The sequence below is a fragment of the Manis pentadactyla genome, chromosome 2 (genome assembly GCF_030020395.1).
Source record: "Manis pentadactyla isolate mManPen7 chromosome 2, mManPen7.hap1, whole genome shotgun sequence".
Taxonomy (NCBI): Eukaryota; Metazoa; Chordata; class Mammalia; order Pholidota; family Manidae; genus Manis; species Manis pentadactyla.
In genome coordinates, this window is record NC_080020.1 from 153,136,106 (window position 1) to 153,157,784 (window position 21,679).

Below are 21,679 nucleotides of genomic sequence, written 5' to 3' on the forward strand. Positions count from 1 at the left end.
TAAATATTTAGTAGTTACAACGAAAAATAAATGTGATTTTGACTAACTGCAAGCAGAGGGTCAAGGTGGGAGAGAGCAGGTGTAGATTTGTTTGCAGTTGTTCAGTTTAGTTTTAAGATGTTGAGAAAGAAAACCAAACACCCACATCCAACAAAGCTATTGTCCCTGATTGTCATGAGTCACCTGTCCATGTTAATATGTGAATGCAGACTGGGAGGAGGGGAGCTGTAGACTGATTCATGCTGTATTTTTATTCCTTTCACATAGGGAATTTAAAGCACTTAACCATCAAAAGGGGCTTTTAAGGAATAGCTTGTGCCAAAGAGATTACATAAAACATTTAAAAAGGGAACTTCTCTTTACATGCTCAAGTAAATGGGATCTGTCTTTAGCCTCTTTTCCTTGATTCCGATTCTTCTATTTGGGATTTCGATCCCGTTTTAATGGTGAAGTGGAGACAGCCCCCTCCGGGCTTCTCCTTGGCTCCGCTGCGGATAGTGGTGCAAACCTGGGCTTCTCCGGTCCTCAGCGTCTCGGTGGGAAAGTCACCGTTCCGCTACCCTAGGCTGTGGCACAGGTCCGGCTGTTCCCCGCATAAGGGTGCTGACAGGGCTGAGAATGCAGACTTCAGGTGACGCTCGAGTGTTCCCTCGGCGTTAGCACCAGCTCTCTGGCTGGGCATGGAAGCTTCTGGCGCATAAGCCGTCGTGGCCAAGCTTCTCTGCGGGGACACAGTTCGCGTTCGCTGTCCCTGCCCGCGCGGAAGGCTCCCGCTAGTGGAGCATGGGTGGGCCGAGGGGTCCGGCCTGGGCCAGACCGAGGCTTCCAGCTGAGCCGCCACCCGAGGCCAGCACGTTTCCTAAGGCGGCCTCCGTAAGCGGGCCGGCCCGTCTGTAAAAGAAAAGGGGAGCCAGCGAGGCTGAGAAGCCGTCAGCAGCCCTTCTTCCCACACTGTGTCACAACAATGATTCACCTCAAGACAGGGCGGCAGCTTCCCTAATTAGCCTGGTGCCGCTCCGGACCCACACGGTTATAAAAATCAACTTTTACTTTTATCTAAATACACACTCCCACCCACCGCGCCCACTCCCTCCAGCACGGGCCCGCGGGCTGCCGGCTTCGCGAGGCGACCTAGGCGGTGGAGGCCGGAGTCGGGCCGAATCCCTCTCCGCGAGGCCGCGCAGGTGCGCGGGACGGCGGGCGCATCGGCCTCCGGGCCCTACGGGGTCTCAGTTGGACGCCGCCCCGCCGGCGAGGTAGGGCGGCCACGCCGGGAGACCCGACGGCGCCGCCGCAGAGCGGCGGGAGCAGCCGGGGAGGGAAGGCCCCCCGGGCGCGCGGGGACCGCTGGCCGCACCGCCTCCCCCGCCCGCCGGCGCCCTCCCCCGCGAGCTCTGCGCCCCGACTCGGCCGGGCGGCGGCGGCGGCGGCAGCGGGAGCGCCGCGCCGCGGGGGAGGTGCACGCGGCGGCCGCGGGCGAGCGGAGCGCAGCGCAGCGTGTCCGCCCCCGCCGAGCAAGGAGCCCAGCGAGCCGGCGCGCCCGGGCTGGGAGCGCGCGCCGAGGCAGGGCAGGCGCCGGCCGCCGGAGGTCGTGCCCGCGTCCCGGTGTCCGGCTGCCGCCCCGGCCGTGGTGAGGCAGGCGGCCACCTGCTGCGCCGCCCCGCGGGCCGCAGCGTTCCCACGCCGGCGCACGAGCCTTTCCGGCGGGGGCCGCCGGGCGCGCAGCCAGGGCGGGAGCCGTCCCCGCCGCCGCACCGAGGCCGGTGCCCTTCCCGCGCTTCGCCAGCCGGTCCGCGCTCCGGGGCCAGGTACTGGGGGCGGTGGAGGTGGGCTGGCCGCAGGGCGTGCGCGGGCCGCAAACCGGGGGCGCGGGGGGCCGGGCAGGGCGCCGACCGCGAGTCGAGCCGGGACGTCGGGCCAGGTGTGGGTGGCGAGGGCCCACGCAGCCAGGTGCCCCTCGGCCCAAGGAGGGGTGCTGTCCCCGCGGCCGCCCTGGGGGGCAGCGCGGGCCCCGGGGGCGACAGGAGCCAATGAGCTCAAGCTGGAGCCCAAAGTTTCCCTTTGCTCACTTTGCTGGACTTAAGTTTGAATTGTGAGGCACAGCCTAGCAGGTTAACGCTTGAAGGAAATACGAGGGCAGAGGGTCTTGCCGGGTTTAAACTGTTAGTACACAAAATATTTGTGCCTGTCTCTGAAGGCAGTTGCAGGAGAAAATAGTGGGCAAATTCATCAGCTGTCTTCCTTATGCTTCAGGTAAGGGTTTGTTACACAGGTTTTATTTAGGCTTTGAGTACAAGCCATGAGAAAGAGATTCTGGGTTGGATCTAAGAAATGTTCAAAATTAAAAAAAAAACAAATATTTGTTGAACAAACGCTTGGTATCAGGCAGGACTTTGATATGAGGTTAACAAGTGATCAGAGCATAAGTAGTTACTCAAATGAGCTAACAATTGGCTTTTGAAATGCAAGTAAAAGGGAATGCCACCGTTTGAATTGGACTTGTGTAGGTACAGGCAGACAGCTGGCATCGTGTCACTGCTGAACACTTAATTTTGAGCCAGGAAATCCATCAAATGGGAGAAAAGCAGCTGAGTGATCCTTTTAGAGCCCATCCCACACCTTCCCAAGCTGATGTCTTAAAATATCCTACTCCCTTATTCAAGCCTGCAAGCTTCCTTCATTTACATAACACCCGCACAGGACCGTGGAATAGAATGTCTGTAGACCCCTGGTATTCTCCCTGGAGCTCAGTCACCCTGGCTCGCACCTGAGATGATGGAGCGTAGAGGTCACTCCTAAGAGCCCTTTGAGGTTATAAAATTATGAGCAGAAACAAGACAGTAGTGCCTGGGGCCCCTGGAGAAAGGCTAGTTTCCTGGCACTGGCCCAGGGCTGTGCTGAGCCATATTGGAGCCTGAGGCAAAAGGAAAAAATTGGTAATACCCTTCCTGTCTTTATTTAAAATTGTGATATTTTGTACAAAGTGGGTTTTGTGTTAATTTTGATGTTTTTAAAATACTGCATTGAAGCGTTTATCTTACAGAGATTTTTGGTCCCCCCCCCCTTAAAATTTGTGCTTGAGCAAGGGCCTCTCCTGCCTGAGTTCTAGCTTGCCTGCAAGTTCCTTAAGCTCTGTTGGCATCAGCTTCCTCACTTATAAAATTAGAAAAGTGGTCCCTCCAAGGATGTTGCACAGTTAAAGCACAGCATCTAGCTAATCCTAAAGGATGGCTGTCCTGTGTGTGTTGCCACTCAGTTTGGTCATTCTGAGCTAGTCATGGAGTCGTGGTGAGTCGTAGTTTGCTACTGAGCAAGATGGGAGTAATGACAGCCAGCTTACAGTGACGCTGATGGGGCTAAATGGGGAATGTGTGTGAAGGTGCCTGGCTCTCCTGGAGGGTACGTCTTCCATGATGGCTTGGTGGGCCTGGATTTGCCTTGGCACACGTGCAGCCACTTGCTTTTCCTCTGGAGGTTAGCCCTGTGGCTTGTCATGCACAGACACTCATCAGTTCCGCTTGTGTTGCATGGAGACCAAACCCTACAAAAACGTTTCCATCAGAGTAGAGCTGCTTCCTGCCCAGCGTGGATTGTGCAGGGTGAAGGTTACCAGCCACAAGTTGTGATGTGCACAGTTTTTTTATAAGTGAACTTAATTTTGCTATCCAAGAAAATGACTTTGCTTCTCTTTTGGTATATTTGGTCCCAGTTCATGGCTGTGATTTTTCTGAGCTTAAGTCAGGTGATACTATCTCAGTGACTATCTAGTATAATGCAGTTTAGTCCCTTGAGAGTCAGTCTCTCAGTCTCTCAGCCTCTTTCTCGCCCAGGTGGTCTCTGGGCACCTGGGGAAGACTAGTCATGTCAAGGTATGGACGAAAGTGGCCTTTTGCTGGCTATCTGGTCTTCTTGCTGTCCTCTGATGAGTTTCCCCACCATGACCACTGAGACCTTTCCCTTTTTCCAGGAGTGTTGTTGTCCGGCCAGTGTCACTGGGGTGAGCCACAGCTGGGGACCTGGCTTCTGCATTTGGCCCTGCGTTTCCCCCACTCTGGGTCCTCTGTAGGTCTCTATTGAGCCGTCAGGACTTGCCCAGGTTGTGCAGAGCAATGTGAGGACACCATTGCTGCTGTACAGGGCAGTCTCCCAGTGTCCCCAACAGGAAGCAGGACAAAAACTCCCCATGCTTTCCCCCTCAAGATCTCAGGGGTTCGCCAGCACTTCTCCAGACAGGGTGCAAAGGGGCAGGGGTGGTCCCTCCAGGTTCCCCTCGTCCCAGTACCAGAAGAGCTTTTTTACTTTGAGCTGTGGGGCAAGAATCTTTCTTGGGTCTTCTTTCCTGTACATTGTGGCTTAGAATAAAGCTCTGGGCTCAAACTTCCAAGCTCTGCTCTTGATGTGTAAAGGGAATTTGAACATATTTTTCTATTAACTGCTCCCCATCCCTGGAGAAACCAGATGCACCTGGGGGAGGGAGGGTGGAGGCGGGGGGAGCAAGCGAGGAAAACAGACAAGAAGCTCCCTTCCTCTCTCTTCCCCATCTTTCTGGTCCGGCTGACCTGGGTCATGTGCGCCAAACTTCTTATTACCTGAAAAGGACAGGAAAAGCTGTAGGACCTGCTGGAGATACTCATCAGGGGCTGGGAGGAAATGAGGAGAGAGCAGCTTTGAAACTTTGGTGGTGGACGGGGAGAACAAAATAGCTTTCTGCTCACACATTACTGAGCTCAGCCCCTGGAAGTTCTGGTAAACCAATATCATGTGGATTAATGTCTGCCGAACAATCACCTCTGTTTATGCTGCTGCTTCTTTGTCATCTGAATTATCTACTATGTGTTGGGCATTTACTAAAAGCAGTAGGAGAAATACAGAAAAGGCCAAGTCATGGTCACTTTTCAGAGGCTTAGGAATTATTTGCAGACGAAGATTAGCCTTTATGAACCCAAGGCTGTACAACTAGGCCCTGGGTTTTGTTCCCATTCAGTGGATGGAAGGTGAAGTGGTCAAGGAAGTCTTCTTGGAGGTCATGGACGTTAGGTAACATTAAGGCTTATCCCCATGGACGTGAGATGAAAGAGAACTTCCTTAATGCCTAGAGACAGACATACCTGCCTAGGAATGGCCTTTCAGGACCCACCCATGGCTTGGCTCTTCCCAGTGCATGGTTATCCTTTTGTTGTGTAGGTGCCTGCAAACTCTGGCTTGGTTGGTGTCATCTGTAGGGAGGACGACAGGCATGGTCAGTGTTCTAAATTCTTTGTGTTTTCCCCAAACTGACTGGAAATCAGAGGAATTTTCATCTAATCCTGTTATTCTTAGGCACCTGCATCTGGAAAATCATTTCAAAATTTTAGATCAGGTAAATGATCCTTAAGACCCATTTGCGATTCTGAGGAATTTTCTTAGACTTCTGTGCATTGCTGTATTGTGAGCTCACTGGGTCCAAACTAGAAGATGCCATGTGAGTGCTCAGCAAACTTAACAGTGAACTGACGAGAAGTGATGGGGCAGGCATGGCCATGCAGTCAGCAAGGGGCACCTCCTCACCAGGGTTGGCCGCACAGACACTCGTCCTGTTCCTGCACAGATTCCTAGTAGGAAGGGCTCTGAAATATTTTTCTTACCAGTAAGGTATCTGTGGAAAGAAATTACAAAATGTACTTTTGAAAGGTGAAGAGTAGAAAGCTATTTATTTGCTCATCCCCTAGCCCTGTGGGGGGGACTAGTGGTTAAAGGCATGAAGTTTGAGAACTTCCAGAATACTTGCCTTCACCTCTGAGGCCCATACTCCAATTTCTCCATGGTTTCTGCTCCTGAATTCTCATGTCTGTGGGAGGCAACAGGGCATTGTCTGTGGAGTGCTAGTTTCCCAAGAAACTGCACTCAGAATGTGGGACGTGAAAATGTCACAGGTGCTTTGCTTTCTTAAAGCAGGTGGCCCAGCCAATGCAGGCAGGCAGGGCTCTGGTTTAGCTCTGCCACCTCCAAGCCCTGAGACTTTGGGCACATAGGGGGTGGGGATTCACACACACACACACACACACACACACATCACTGGGGTACTGTATCAGCAGAGAAAATGCTTCATGAATTATTTGTAGCTATTACTCTTCTATTGTCTTTCTTAGAAGGCAGAGGGACATTTATATAATTCCCAATTAGGACCCCCTTATAAACTACCCTACAGTGACAAAGGGTCCTTCTGCCTCTGAGCCCTGATAGCATTTTAGGAAAATGAGCAAATCTGCTGTACAGAAGCCACTGAGCAGAGCTGCTAGGACATATCAAGTGGGAAATCACCCTGAGGCAATTTAAAACAGACGATGGGAAGCCAGGGGTCAGAAAGGGGAAAGTGACCAGGTGGGATGGGGGCACCGGCAGGTGGCAGGCCCTCAGCACCGCAGTCCTGGCCCCTGTGTCCCATGTTTCTCTGCAGGGCCAGCGTTCCCCACCAGTGTGTGGTTACAGGACTGGAGTCACTAGCAGCAGGGCCACCGGGGCTGGATGACACACATGTTTGTTCTGTTGGCCAGATGCAGGGACAGTTCTGCCTTGCCACATCTGTGGCCCTGGTGAGCCTGGGTTAGGGGAGCAGAATGGGTGTCACCAGTGGGTGACTGGATCACCACCGGTATTAGGTTCTGCTTATATATTTAGTCTCATGCATATGAATAGAGCATAAATATTTAGTACCTTTCCAGAGTTTAGCGTATCATGAATATTTACCGCCCAGCTGCCATGGGTATATTTAGTGCCTCTCTTGGTCCTTCACACCTTTCTATCTCTGTTTATTGAACACACGCTGTACTATTTATCTATGGTTAACATATCTTACAAGAGGCATCCAGGCCCTTTGCTGTCTTTTCTTTAGAATTGAATCTTACCAGACAATATAACAAAGATACATTACAGAAGAGTACTAAATTAGTCTCTTAAAATCAGGGTCCAGGCTGGGTGTATTTTTGTGAAGCTGCTGTCCCATGAGGGTGGGTGAGCCTGAGGGGCTGGGACCTCAGGGACCAGGTGTAGGTCTGCGTGGGCTGACACAGCTGTTCACACCCACTGCGGCTTCGCAGACAGCTACTGTCCTGTGTGCTCAGGGATGGCTTCTGCTCCAGGCGCCTCAGGAAGGAAGTGACCAGGGAGGACGCGCCTCAGGCGTGCCGGATGAGCCTCTCTGAGCCTTGTGCCCTCTGCTCCCAACTCCCAGGTCCTTCTGGTTGCCGCTCAGGGGGCCGGGTGCAGCATCTGTGCCTGCAGGGCAGGGACCGGGGTGGTGGGCGTGGGGCCACACTTTGTTCCCAACATAGGCTCAGACCTGGATCTTGTGGGTTCTGTCCACTGCGCTGAGCGGGTCTGAAGCCCTGGCTCCCTGTCCACCTGCTATGCTGGGTTTAATAATTAATTTCGGGTCCTGAGATTCCTTCATCTTGCTTTAATACCTTAATTATTCATCTTTTCTTTCTCCTACTTTCCCCAAGGAGTGGCAGCAAGAACTTTTTTATGGGACCTTTCTGCATGGAGCCTCTGTGACTTAGAAGCTGCCTGCCGACTCTGCTAATCAAAGGAGTAGGAGGAGGAGGGGCTTCAGGGCGGGTCAGACCCCATATCTGAACTGCATGGCCACACCACATCACCTCGTGATTCATTCTCTGTGTATTGGAATGATCTCTATAGGAATTGGCATGTATGTTTGGATGGTTGCTGGGTGTCAGCTGTGTGCGCCATTGGAAATCAGATCTTTAAATCATCATGAGTTAGCATTTCCAGGACACTCTTGGGGTGAAAACAGGCTCTTAATATATGAACACAAAACATTTTGCAGATTTGAGTCACCCACATTTGGAGGCTTGGCCATTGTCACCCTGTTACCTTCTGTGCCTGTGTAAGCAAAGACAGGTGCTCGAGTTGAGGTGTTCTGGTAAGCAAGGCTTATTTCCCTGGTACCACATCCTAGAACTGAAGTTACTGGGTACTTTTCATGGGCCCTTGAGCATCCCAGGGGCCTCCCCAACTGGTGGAGGAGCCATGGTAGACCAGCTCCTGCCAGGCCAGCAAGCAGGGAAGGCCTGCAAGGTAGGGAACTTGGCACGGAGCAGGCCTGCAGCCGTCTGGGGCTCTGAGCGGACTTGTGACTTGGCACATCGCGGTTGGGCTGCTCCTTGGCTGCTCCCTCATGTGGCACAAGGCCAGGCGCTGCCTGACAGTCTCTGCCACCCAGCACCCCAGGGCGGAACAGGAGCAAGCTCTTAATAACATTTGGGGACACAGCCTTCTTCCAAACTTTTGTCTGAGCTGTGCCAATATACACCTCCACACGCACGCACAGCAGCATTTATTTATAGAAAGAGGCGATGTCTATATTGTTCTGCAGGCTGCCTTTTCAGAATTAGTCGTGCATTGAGCCTCTTTTCTGTGTCATTAGACACTCTCCCTCAGCATCAGTTCCTGCGGAGTGAGGGACTGCATTGTGGGGAGTGGGGGCTCAGCTTACTCGCCCCAGTGATAGACGTTGGATGGACGTTTACTTAAGTCATTTTCAGCGTTTTGCCACTCAGCTGACAGCACAATGACAAACATCCCTGTCTGTGCTCCTTTGCACATTTGTCTGGTTGGTCCCTTCAAAGTACCATCTTGGAAGTGGCTTTCCTGTGTCTGTACAAGCTTCCTCCTTTGCTATGTCCTGCCTGAAATAATTTCTTTTTCACACCAACAATTTTTTTTTTAGAAGATTTCCTGCATCTTGGCCAACAGTGTCTTCAGCATCTGTGTTACTCAGAATTCATCCTAGTTCATGCAGAAGAGGATTTAGTGCAGGACATTCAGGCCTAACGGAATTGTTGGGAGCCTGGGCCTTGACCAGACCTGCAGGAGTGACCCTCAGAGCAACACTGCAGAGCTGGCTGGCCAAGGGCTGTCGTCTCCTACCCCAGACCTGCCCCCTGTGGGGTCCCACCTGCTGCTCAGCATCCCCACTGTGAGGCTGTGGATGTGGCCCTTGGGCTTGCAGCACCACCCATGGGACATCTGATGCCTTCGTGGTGGTGCATGTGAGCAAAGACGTGAAGGAAGCCGTTCCACTTGGGGAGCCTGGCCAGGAGGGAGGCTGGGAGTGGTCCTTGGCTTTCTAGCTCCCAGCAGGCAGTGAACAAGCCAGGTAGAGTGAGTGGAATTTCAGCCTTTATTTATCTTTTTAGAATGTTGCACTTTTAATGTTATAGTTGCACTGGGTGGAGGCGAGAGGCACAGAATTCAGCCTTGGATATGGTGGGCCTGGTTCCTGTCTCCCAGGGTCAGTCACTGTCTACCTAGGGAAGGCCAAGCTTTGGTGCACTGATAAAGTTTTCATTTGAGTCCCTTCTCCTTAAGAGCTTTCTGACGTGAGCTGAGCCCCTTCCTGTTCGCTCTTAGAAAAACCAGATTGGAAGCTTCCCCAGCCTGAGCTTTAGCTAAGTAGCAAAGCAGGCGAAGCCTCATGCACTTAGCTTCTGCAGCCCAGCCTGGTATGCAGACCATATATATGAAAAGCCAGAAGGGCGTGGGCTGTCTAGTTATTTTCTCTTGACATTGGGGACTCCTTTTCTCTCTTTGCTCCTTTCCCCATGGAGTTGCGTTAATGTTGAACAGTGCACAGTTACCAGGCGTGGGTAGGAAGCAGGACATGTTACTAAGTTAATAGCCAGTTTTTTTTCATAAGCCATAATTGATCAGCATTCAATTTGTGAACCGTATTTCTTGTTGCCTCTTCAAACAGGCTTTTGTGCATAATTACTATGAAATCAGGTGTTTGTATAGTTCCAGGCCCCCCTCTGAGTGGATTACTGTACTTTCAGCTGTTCAAGGAAAGCAATGCTGAGGAGGGATTCCATGAAAGTCTGTCTTTAGCAGCCATCTGGGTCCACCACCAGCCTGATGGTGCATGTTCTTCTGACCTTCAGATTGTCCTCTGCCCCTCCCAGTAAATGTTACCCCTTCAGAGATGGACTGTTTAATACAACCTGAAGCTCTTTAAACTCAAAGCTCTGGAGGTGGTGGTGGAAGTGAGGAGGGTAGTGGGAGCCAGGTTCCGTCAGCCCAAGGTGGGACAGGGCAGCCTCTGGGACCAGTCCTTGGAGGGCCCAGCAGATGGTGTATCTAGCAAGGCCCATCAAAGAAACCCATATCTTTTTTAAAAAGAGAAAGTAATAGTGATTTGATATTTCCCAAATGATTCACCTTGCATTTCTACCACCCTGTCTTTCTGTGAATTAAAAATAGGACTTAATTTATATGTAACAGCTTTTTTCCTTTCTTTAATGTTGAAGGTGTGTACATTGGTCATATATTATGAAGTAAACTGTAGTAATTACTTTACCAGCCACAGGTATTTTTCTTTCTTCTAACCATATGAAATGAGATTCTGTATTTTATGTGTGTGTGTGTGGCGTATACACACTGGGTGATCCAGCCTCACTATTGCATAATCTGCCCCCCACCCCACCTGCCCCAAGTCCTGTGCTTTAAAACAATGAAGCTGTGAGTATGTGTGCAAGCGGAAGAGTCTCTTTCCAGCCCAGGAAGCCGATAATGTCAGAGCCCATCACTGTATGTACTACTTGTTGAACATTATTTTGAGTATCTTACCTTTGTCATCTCATTTAATCTTACAATCACCCTCTGTACTTTATAAATAAGGAAACTGAGGCCCAGAGAAGGAAAGTAACTTGGCCAGGGTCCTCCAGCGGGTGAGTAGCAGTACTGTGAACCTGAGGTCACTCCCTGTTTCTCTCAGGAGAGGATTTCTCCTGGAAAACAGACTCTGTTTCTCTGAGTGTGCAACTCAGGCCCCTACCCTTCTGCTCATACTAGTGCCAGTGGTTGTGGGTTTTATTGTTGGCAGTAGTTAGCTGACACCCCCAAGTGCTGCCATGATCGCTCTACCTCTCACTGTTTTTATCTCCATTTTACAGAGGAGCGAACAGGCCCAGAGAGGTTCTGGGACTTACCTAATCACCAGTACACAGTGGAGCAGGGATTTGAACCCAGTGACCTTTCCTTGTCACCTGTTTTCAGCCTGTCTTGAACTATTAACTTGGACATGGCTGGGAAGTATCTTTATAGCCCACCTGGGGTTTGCCTTAATGGGGGTGAACACTCTTGGAAAATTATTTCCCAGGTGTGCATGGGGTCTGGGGCACAGGACAGGCTTCTTATCCCGGGGTCAGGTCCCTGCAGAGCCCACCTCCTTCCCTCCTGCCCTTCTGCCCACCTGTAGCAGCTCTTGCAGGAAAGGTGAGGAGGGGGCTGTCCCAGGTGGCTGTGGCAGGCGGACAGGCACAGGCTGGGGGCTGGGCTGACCTGGATGCACACCCCGGCGGGCCCCTGACTGGGTCACCGTGGCACAGCCTTGGGCTCACTCTCCTCCTTTGCACACTGGGAGATGGAGATACCTGCCTCCCATGGTTGCTGGGAGAAGCAGAGGCTGCAGTTTATGTGGAAATGGCAGGTATGTTGTAACCGGTGTACAAGAGTGAATTAGAAATGACATTTTATTATAACTAAGCCTCATTTACCCCTCCTTTGTTTGGTTAAAACATTCTTGGTTAAAGTAGAATAAGGACATGTGACTAGGAGCTCTGGATGCAAAGCCTGAGCCTCCCTTCCTCCCAATGTGTGGCTACGCAGGGCCCCCGTCCTCATCTGAACATGGGGTGCAACTAGTACACACTTTGGACAGTGGTTGTGTGGATGAACTGGGGCACTGGTGCCTGTAAAGTGCATGGCCCAGAGGAAGCGGGAAGTCACCCTGGCTGCCGAGGACTTCCTCACCTCCTGGAGGAGCCCAGGGCAGCTGGCTGCCACCGTGGGACTCAGCCCTGTGGTGTGGGTGAGGGAGGTCGGGGTGGCTGCGTTCCAGGCACCCTTAGGTGCTTGAGGAGTGGGTCACCCACTAGTCCTTGGAAGAGCCTTCAGAGTGGAAGTGATCACTCCTGCTTGGAGGTGAGGGAAGGGAAGCTCAGGGAGGGGAGAGTGATGAGCCCGTCCCATCTGAGAGGCCTAGGTGGCTAGAGAGGGAGGTGGGGGATGGCTCCCACCAGGGATGGCTGCTGATGTGCACCGGGTCACTGGTCGGATGGCACCAGGGTGGCTGTGTCCTGAGCCTTTCTGGCTGCACGGGGCTGTCCTTAGTGAACTGAGTGCCATGTGCCAGCACGACTAGCTGAAGGAGCAGATCCTTCCCAGACAACATCTGTTCCTCTTTTCTCCCCAGTTCCCAGTGAACACCTCTGTTGGAATAGCCTGTTGATAGTACAGCAGTTCTTTGCTGTGATGATGGACATAACAGCCTTTTGTACAAAATTGTGGGGTAAGCTTCTCACTGTCAACCAAACTGGAATTCCCCCCCTGAAGTCCCCCTAAGCAGGGGACTTGGTGTTTAGTTTCTTAAAGTCTGTCTTTTTCTCCTGAAGCCAGAGTTCCTGCTCTTTCTGAATACAAGGGTTCTTTTGTAACACTGATAATTTGGGAAATCTGTCATATGTCATAACTATATTTTTCATGAGCCTCCACTAAGGAAAAAATATATATATATACACACACACACAAAAAAAGACACTATGAGTTTTGATGCTCATATAGATGACATTGTATTTTATTATCATATCTACACATGTAGAAAAATATTCTATATATTCTTTGCAATTTTAATTGGTTCTAGCAGGGGGTGCTCAGATCATGATGCTTCTGTAGTGGCATGAGGCTTCACCCCAGCTGTGAGACACAGTGTACTGTTCTACTCCCAAGTGTTTTCTTTTCAAGACAGAATAATTTTAAAAGAACCATATGAGTTAAGAGAATAGGGTCTAAAATAGGTAACCAAACACGAAGACAGATTTAAAAGTTGTAGCAGACTAAATAACATCATAATTTCAATTAGTAATTACGGCTTAGTTTTTTATGATTCCAGATTTAATTTTTTCTTAGTGTCCAGACATTAAAAGTGATCCCAACTTGTTCATTATGCTTCAGAAGATTGGAGACTGTTGAGAATTAGGCTTGGGGTTGATTAATGATTGTGCATTGAGTCACCTAAACAGAATTTTATTGTTGTTAACAACCATTTGATCAATAAATATGAGAGATGCCCTCTCAAAAAAAAAAAAAAGTAATCCCAAGACACTTCACTACTTCCAAAGGCTTTGAAGCATCAGAGCCCAGTCAAGCTTTTGTATTGGAAATACACAGGTTGTCTTAGTCACATAGGGACCGTGAGGCACCCCCGACCTCTCTTGTCCACCTGGACCTAACAGAAGGCTCTGGGACTCTTCCAGGCATGTCTCTCCCTCAAAGGCCCAATCTTGTGGAGGCCCAATCTTGTTGAGGCCCTTGGCCTCTTATTCCCTGTGAAAGATAACTGGGTGTTGAGCTGACTCGAGTGTGGAATATATAGCTATAAGAAAACTGGGCAAAAGTCTCTCAAACAAACCTCTATCAGTTCATCCTAGCCTCACTAGTAGAAGTTCATTTCTGTTTATTCTGCTCAGTGTTCCTTCAAGATACATTTGTGGAGGCCCCAGTCTAAGCAGCGGAGGTGGTTAACATCAGCATCAGGGGAGTGCAGGTGATGGGCGAGGGCAGGGTGTGGGGTTTGGGGCCTGGAGGCCCTGGGTCCTCATAGGGAGTGTCCAGGGAGCTCTGGGGGCTCAGGGCAGGGCCGACTGGCCCAGTACATATGGGAGGCACAGTGCTGAGGGTCCGTAATGGTTTTAGGGGCTCACAACAATGTTTTGGTTTCTTTTAAAATCAGAAGGAAAACACAAACCTTAAGTTAAAGAAAATGTTTTAATGTATAATAATTATTCATCTTTATACTGATGCAATTGTAAAATACTTAATTTTTTTTTTTTTTAGTGGGCAAGGGGCCCATGAGGCAGAAGTGACTAGAGCCCAAGAAGGTCGTAATGTGGCCCAGGTTGGGCATGCGACAAGGGCCCTCTTGACCTCGGGATGCCTGAGCAGAATCACAGAGTGGGGATGAGCCAGGGCTGGAAGCGCAGGTTGGTGGCTTGACACAGCAATGCATGGGTGCAGAAGAGGGCTGGAAGAAAGGCAGGGACCGTGGAAAGACTATGCCTTGGCCAGAGCCTGCTTGGTGGAGGCAGACATCCCTGTTTCTGCTGGTGCAGGACCAGGTGCCTGGACGCCCCGGACTTGTGCGTCATGAGAGATAGATGCTTGGGAATTTCAGGACCTTCAGTGTCTCAACTAAGCTGGACCGGTTGGATTTCTCAAATATAGGGTACTATGTTGATTCCTAGGCTCTGCCTGGTCATTTGGGGCTGAGTGTGTTTCCTCAGTTGTAAGTAGGGGCAGTAATTCGTACAGGTGGGCTGGGAAATGAGATACTACATGTCAAGTGCCTTCCTTGCCCTGGGCCTTGCCTTTAGGCTTCGTCTGATGTTGGTTTACTTCTCCTTTGCCTCTCTACACTGCCTCATCCAAGGAAGCCCAAGGAGAGGGAGGTGTGTTTACCTGGGCTCTACTTTGGCCAAGTATTAGCTAGCACCCCTGAGGCCGCCCTAGCCTCACCTAACAGGCTGACTTGGGAGGTCTGGGTGGGACCGTAGTTTGTGTTTGATAAGCCTTGCAGGTGAGTCTGCTTGTGGCCAGGGTTTAGAACCTGGGCCTCCACCTGAGTGTGTCTGGGCCGCGGTTTCCAGGGCCGGGCTCCCACCTTCCTGTGGGAGGGAGGAGCCCGTGACCTTATCTGGGGGAGATTCCAAGACTACAGCACTGTGCTGGCCTGCATCCCATCCACTCTGAAAAAGCACAGACACTCCTTTGTCCTTGGCTCTGTGGGCCTCCCTATCTTCCTGGAGTACTCCTTCCTTTTGGCATGAGGAGTGAGCAGAGACAAACAGCTTCTCCATCCCCAATGTGCATGTTTCCAGTTTCCTCCACCTAGTTTGTCAGCACACATTTGTTGCAGCCAGGTGGGCAGCCCTGTGCTCTGAGGCAGGTAGCTTAGATGTGGGCTGGGCCTGCACCTGGTAAGGCACAGACATGGCAATAACTCGTACCGTAAAGTGGACTAAAAAAGGGCTACTCCAAGAGATGCAAACCCAGTAGGGGATAGTGAGTTCAGATAATGCAGGTAGCATCGAATGGATGAAGAAGAGGGAATGTCATTTCTACACTAGGGAAGCACAGGGAGAAGCTGCTCCAGGACAAGCTGCGTCTGATGGAAAGGGCGTGGAATGTATGGAGGGCTGCAGAGGACAGAGCCTAGAAGTGGTATGTTGCAGCTAAACTGGAGAGGCCCTGCATCCTGGAGGAAAGGGCTGGCGCCCCTTAGTGGTGATGGCCCTGGGGGCCTGCAGGGGTGACCACTCAGCAAAGACTTTGCGACCAGCTGTGCTGGGCATGGGGGAAGTTGCAGCGACAGTGCCTACGTGCAGAAGGTGCACAGTGCAACCTCTCTGCCCATAAGAAAGTCAGTAAATGTGATGGAGAATTCTATTCAGTATAGAATCAAACATGGCATACATGGGGAGAGTATTAATAGAAAATGTATAGAAGAACCCATGTGAAGCACATGATAAAGTTGCAATGGAGACACAAGAAAGCAGTTGTATAAATGGAGATGTTTGACACATTTCTGGAAGGTAGGGATGAATATTTTAAATATTAGTTTGTTCACAAATTAATTTATGTATTTCGCAGCCAGAATCTGGATGGATAACCTTCCAGATATTAAAACATGTTATAAATTATTAACAATCTAAACATTTTGATATTGGGATGGGAATAGGAAGCATATCCATGAAACAGACTAGAAACTCTGGAAAATAAAAGTTAATAGATTTAGTTAATATTCAGCCACCTGAGTAACCATCAGGTCCCTCACTCATATCAAACCCCAAAATATATTCCATTGGATTAAAAATTTGAATATAAAAATGAAATCAATTTGAACTGACTGTTTATAGTTCATAATGCATGAGCAAAACCGAAAGTTTCTGTGATGACTGCCCTTGTACTGTTCACTATGTAACTTATTCATTATGTAAGAATTTGTTCTCCATGTAAGAACTTGTTTGTTATGCCTCAGAAGATTGGAGACTGACAAAAATTAGGCTTGGGGTGGAATAATGATTGTGCATTGAGCATTGACTCCCCTATACAGAATTTTATTGTCGTTAACAACCATTTGATCAATAAATATGAGAGATGCCCTCACAAAAAAAAAAAAAAAAAAAAAGGACAGACTTCCAATGGTAAAATAAATTAGTAACCGGGATGTAATGTATAGCATAAGGAATATAGTCAAGATATTGTAACAGCCTGGTAGGGTGATAGCTGGAACCTAGAATTATGTATATAAATGTTCTACCACTGTGTTGTACACTTGAAACTCATGTAATGTAATACTGTGTGTCAACTACCCTTCAATAAAAAATAATTATTAAAAAAAAAAAAAAAAAAAACAGGCAGTGGATATGAAGAGACACTTCTCCAAAGAAGAAATTCAGATGGCCAACAGGCACATGAAAAGATGCTCCACATCGCTAATTATCAGGGAAATGCAAATTAAAACCACAATGAGATATCACCTCACACCAGTTAGGATGGCCACCATCCAAAAGACAAGGAACAACAAATGCTGGTGAGGATGTGGAGAAAGGGGAACCCTCCTGCACTGCTGGTGGGAATGCAAGCTAGTTCAACCATTGTGGAAAGCAATATGGAGGTTCCTCAAAAACTAAAAATAGGAATACCATTTGACCCAGGAATCCCACTCCTAGGAATTTACTCAAAGGAAGCAAGACCCTAGATTCAAAAAGACAGATGCACCCCTATGTTTATCGCAGCACTATTTACAATAGCCAAGACATGGAAGCAACCTAAGTGTCCATCAGTAGATGAATGGATAAAGAATATGTGGTATATATACACAATGGAGTATTATTCAGTCATAAGAAGAAAACAAATCCTACCATTTGCAACAACATGGATGGAGCTAGAGGATCTTATGCTCAGTGAAATAAGCCAGGCAGAGAAAGACAAGTGATTTCACTCATCTGTGGAGTATAACAAAGAAAAACTGAAGGAACAAAACAGCAACAGACTCGCAGACTCTGAGAAGGGACTAGTGGTTACCAAAGGGAAGAGGTAGAAGAGGGTGGGTGGGAGGGAGGGAGAAGGGGATTAAGGATCATTATGATTAGCACACACAATGTAGGGGAGCCACAGGGAAGACAGCTTAGTACAGAGAAGACAAGTAGTCACTCTGTAGCATTTTACTATGCTGATGGACAGTGACTGCAATGCGGTGTCGGGGTGACTCAATAATGTGAATGTAGTAATCACAATGTTGCTCATGTGAAACATTCGTAAGATTGTATATCAATGATAGCTTAATAAAAAAAAAAGGAAACTGAACAAAATTTAAAAAAAAAAAAAAAAAAAAAAAAATGAAATCATTAAATTCACTTAAGGTATTCAAGGAATTATGGGATGGGATGATTTCTACACATGCTACCTGAGGCAGAAAACCCAAAATTATTTTGTTTGTTCATTAGAGGGAATAAAAACTTTAGTATGCCAAAAGAAAAAAACCCTGAAACAAGATCGGAAGTCAGTTGATAAACAGAGAAAAAATTCCTGTAACATATAAGACATGAACAACTCTTATAATAGATAATCCTTGTTTTGAATGAACTTGCCAATAGGAGAGTGGGTGAAGGATATGAATCAGTTCATGTAAGGAGAAATAAATGGCAATGAATGTGAGAAAGAAAGGCAATCAAATAGGTGCATATTAAAATTAGATACTTTATTTTGCTATCCAGTTAGCAAATTTTTTGGTGTGTACAGCTTTTGTGGAGCTGTGTGGCAAGGACTTTCATATAGGAGGGGAGGAGACAAGCTTTCTACCAAGCAGTTTAGCAGTATGTCCCAAAACCCTTAAAAGAATTCATCCCTTCATCCTGGAGATTCCACTTCTAGGAATTTTTCCCAAGGAGACAGTTAAAGCTGCAGTCAAAAGATTTCTACACTAGGATGTTCATCACAGTGTTATTTATAAAGGTGAAAATTTGGAAGCAATTTAAACCCCCAGTGATGGAGAATGAATCATTTGTATGAGGGTGCACAGCTGACCCTTAGGAACTTTTTGAAGGATGCTTACTCAAAGAGAGACGTCAGGATCCAAGGCTTAAATGAAGAAGGCAGAAAGGGTGGAGGGGGAGCAGACCCCTGGGAAAGAGCCAGGGGCCAAAGCGAAGATGGGGATGCACTGGCAGGGCAGGCCGGACTTCATTTTGTTCAGATTCCCTTCAGCAAATTTTGGTTGAGCGGGTACTGGGCCTAAGGAACTGTCATTTAGGCTTGATTTGGAGAATGAGGTTCGGGTGGGCTGAGCCAAAGGCGGGCTCCAACCCAGGGTGACAAGACGGTCACAGTGCTGTGTGTGCTGGGGCCGCCCAGGCCCCTTCAGACAGGCCTCTGCTCAGGGACTCCACCTCCCTGCTGGCCGCTCAGCCCTTCCCTGGGAGCTGCTTATCCCCACCTTCTCTTCTCAGTGTGCTTGAGGAATCGGGGTTCAAAACCAAACAAAAATCTCAGATTATACAATTTTAAAATGATTAAAAAAAAGAGAAATTCTGAATATAAAACTTTTTAAAGGAGGGGTTGAATTCTACATAAAAGCAAACACAGTATGTATGTGTGTATATAGGGAAAAAACTGGAAGGAAACATTGCAATGTTGTTTCCAGTGGTCAATAAAAGTATGGGAGATTTAATATTTTTCTGTATTTTTTCTTATAATCAGCATGGGCGACTTTTTAAAGAGCTTTATTAAGGTTGACATATATATTATAATTGATATATAATGCACACACATTCAAACTACACAAATCACTAGGCTTTGACATATGTATAAAGCCGATAAGCACCACCCATGACACCCCACGATCAAGATGATGACATATCCACCCCCCCCAGGAGTGCCTCATGCCCTTTGTAACCTCCTCCTTCATCCCTCCCCTCCCCATGTCCCCTGCAAGGCAACCACTGGTGAACTCACCATCACTATTATTCAATTTACATTCCCTAGGATTTTATATAAATGGAATCATACAGTACATACTCCCTTTGCTGGCTTCTTTCAGACTGTAAATGTTCTGTGATTCATCCATGGAGTTGTGCATATCAGTTCATGCCTTTATATTGCCAAGTAGTATTCTATTTTATAGGTAGAGCAGGGTTTTCTTTTATAATCCAATGAATTACTTTAAAAAAAAATGAAGTGTAATTGACACATGATATCCTATTAGTTTCAAGTGTACAGCATGGTGATTGGATGTTTTTATACATTACGAAATGAATTAGTTTTCTAATGAGGAGAATCCCCATTTTCCTAAGTGTGCCCTGAGACTGGGTTGTGATGTGGAAGTGGGGTTCCTGTTGCCTGTCCGTCCCTTGGGCCTTTTACTGGGCATGACCCAGTGACTTCGAGGGCAGCAGTCTGGTGATCCCAGAGAGGCTGCGTGCTATCGTTTGCCAAACAAAAGGCTTGGCCAACCCTTTGAACGCTTGTGCTGTGTATGGTCACAGTCTTGATTTTGGTTGCAAGGAGACTGAGTGCTGGTCAACAGACATTGTGAGGAATCGCCCTCGTGGTTCACCTCAGTCCGAGTGCTGGAGAGAGCTGTGCTGAAAGAGCTTGCTGTTGTGTCACAAATGGGTGCTGAGTGTGTGACTGCATGTGCCACACACACCGCGGCTCTGCTGCTGCCTGTCGGTGGCTGGATGGCCTGCGGGCCCGCACCCACGCATAGCTGACTGCTCTTTCCCCTGCCCCGACCCTCTGTGCTGGGCCCCATGCAGGCCCAGCCCTGGCACCCTGCAGCTCTTGTCCTTTACATGCACATAGCTGATGGCCTCCTCCCTCTGCTCCCAGTGATTGTCTGAGGTCTCCCCTACCCACTGGACTAACACAAACTAGGCAGCTCCTCCAGGACTCCAGGCTCCTCAGATCTCAGGACAGCCCTGCTCTCAGGCATTGCTGGTCCCTGTCAGCCTGGTGTCAGGCACTGGCATGCTCCTGTCCCATTCATTGCCACCCTCATCTCCAGGGGTCCCAGGAGGTGCTTCTGATGTGCTCAGGAGCAGGTCCACCGCGATGTTCTGCGCTGGGCCCAGAGGAATGACCTAGCCACTCCTGGTTCCATGCAAAAGGGGGGCAGCCCCTCCCCCACACTCTATACCCCCTTGTCCCTGGGCCCGAGTCTCCTGGGGTCTTTCATGTGATGTCCTATTCTGTCTTTCCAAGTAGGGCACAGACCCAGTCCCTGGCCAGGCCTGGAAATGGATATGCCCATCTTGCTGTCTCCTCTTCCCCCCATTATTTCTCTTCCCTGAGTGACCCTAGGCCAATTCTTTTACCATCAGCCCCCAAGCTGTCTGATACCCTGGACCAATAAGGGAGCTGATGCCTGGAGGTCAGGCTCTCCTGCTCTGGCTGCCCCCCTTTGCCCACCAAGCACCTGCTGATGGCCAGACACTGCCCCAAGGGGCTGAAGCCATCTTTCCTACCCTGCTCTCTCAGGGGTCTTATATTCCAGGGACAAGGTTGTCAAAAAGGAACTAGGAGGATGAGTGGCTGGCTGTGCAGAGCTCCTCTGGAGGGTGCTGACCGATGGGCACATGCATCCGGCGTCACCCTGCCTCCCCCTGTGGGGCCGTCCTGTTTGAGTGGAGTCGGTAAGAGGGCTCTTGGTGGTGGGGGCCTGTGTCCTCTGCCCTCTAGAAGGCAGAGGAGGGGACAGACTCCTCTCTCCCAGCAGGGACTCCTATTTAAGTTTCCTTCAAAGAGGATGAGAACAAACAGTAGATCTGCCTGGCCCACATCCTGCCTGGGTAATCTCAGAGCCACCATGGGCAGCAGTGACAGGACCCAGCTGCTGTGATCCTGGGTGTGTGGGGGTAAGCCTGGAGCCACAGTGTGCTGTCCTGGGGGGAAGCTCCTGGGGACTCAGCCTGTGGGCATCTTGGTCACTGTGGCTCCATACCATGTGACAGTGCCTACTGCTCATCCCGTGCAGGAGCATGGTGGGGGCAAGAGACTGTGGAAGTAGCTGTGGGTGAGGTGGCCCTGGGGAGCAAGTCCTGGTATGGTGGTGGCCACCTTTACCATCTGGGGTGGGCAGCAGCCTGCTAAGTTTCTCAGGGGGCCCTTCCCTGTGCATGAAGATGCCCAGGGGTGCTTTTATGCATGTTTAGGTCAAGGTGTCTGCATGCACGTGGGTGCCACCCTGCAAAGAGAGGGGAGATGTCGCATTGGAAACCTGGCTCTGTGATGCCTCTTGCATGGAGTGGAGGTTCAGAGGGCACCTGGAGTAAATGTCCATGCTGCTGCTGTTTGAACTGGCTGGCTTGCTGTGTGGTGCCGGAACAGGAGGAGAAGAATTCCAGAACCACAGTCACCTGGGCTGTTCAGCTTGTGCCTCCTCCCCCTGGCACATTTCCTGACTTTGATTCCTGGTTCCTGACCTCAAGTCAGGCACACAGCCCAGCCCATCAGCCCCACATTGGTCAGTGGGTCACGGGCAGTGACAAGAGGATAATAAAAGTGTGCAGTACAGAGCCGACTCTCCAGGCTGTTAACAGGGTACAGCCTGTCTGTCTGTCACTAA

General features: G+C 49.5%; 1 protein-coding gene across 5 annotated transcripts in view; it reads left to right on the forward strand.

Moving 5' to 3' along the window:
* Positions 1-1,547: 1,547 nt before the first annotated feature.
* Positions 1,548-21,679, forward strand: part of CRACDL (CRACD like) — a 120,295-nt gene continuing 100,163 nt past the window's right edge. For 2 of the 5 annotated variants that reach the window (XR_008995737.1, XR_008995736.1), the window contains exon 1: positions 1,550-1,808. The gene's annotated coding sequence lies outside the window, so the exon portion shown is untranslated. Of the gene's footprint in view, positions 1,809-21,679 lie in introns of all 5 variants that reach the window. The other 3 variants (XM_057496954.1, XM_057496953.1, XM_036879981.2) reach the window with 3 other exon arrangements.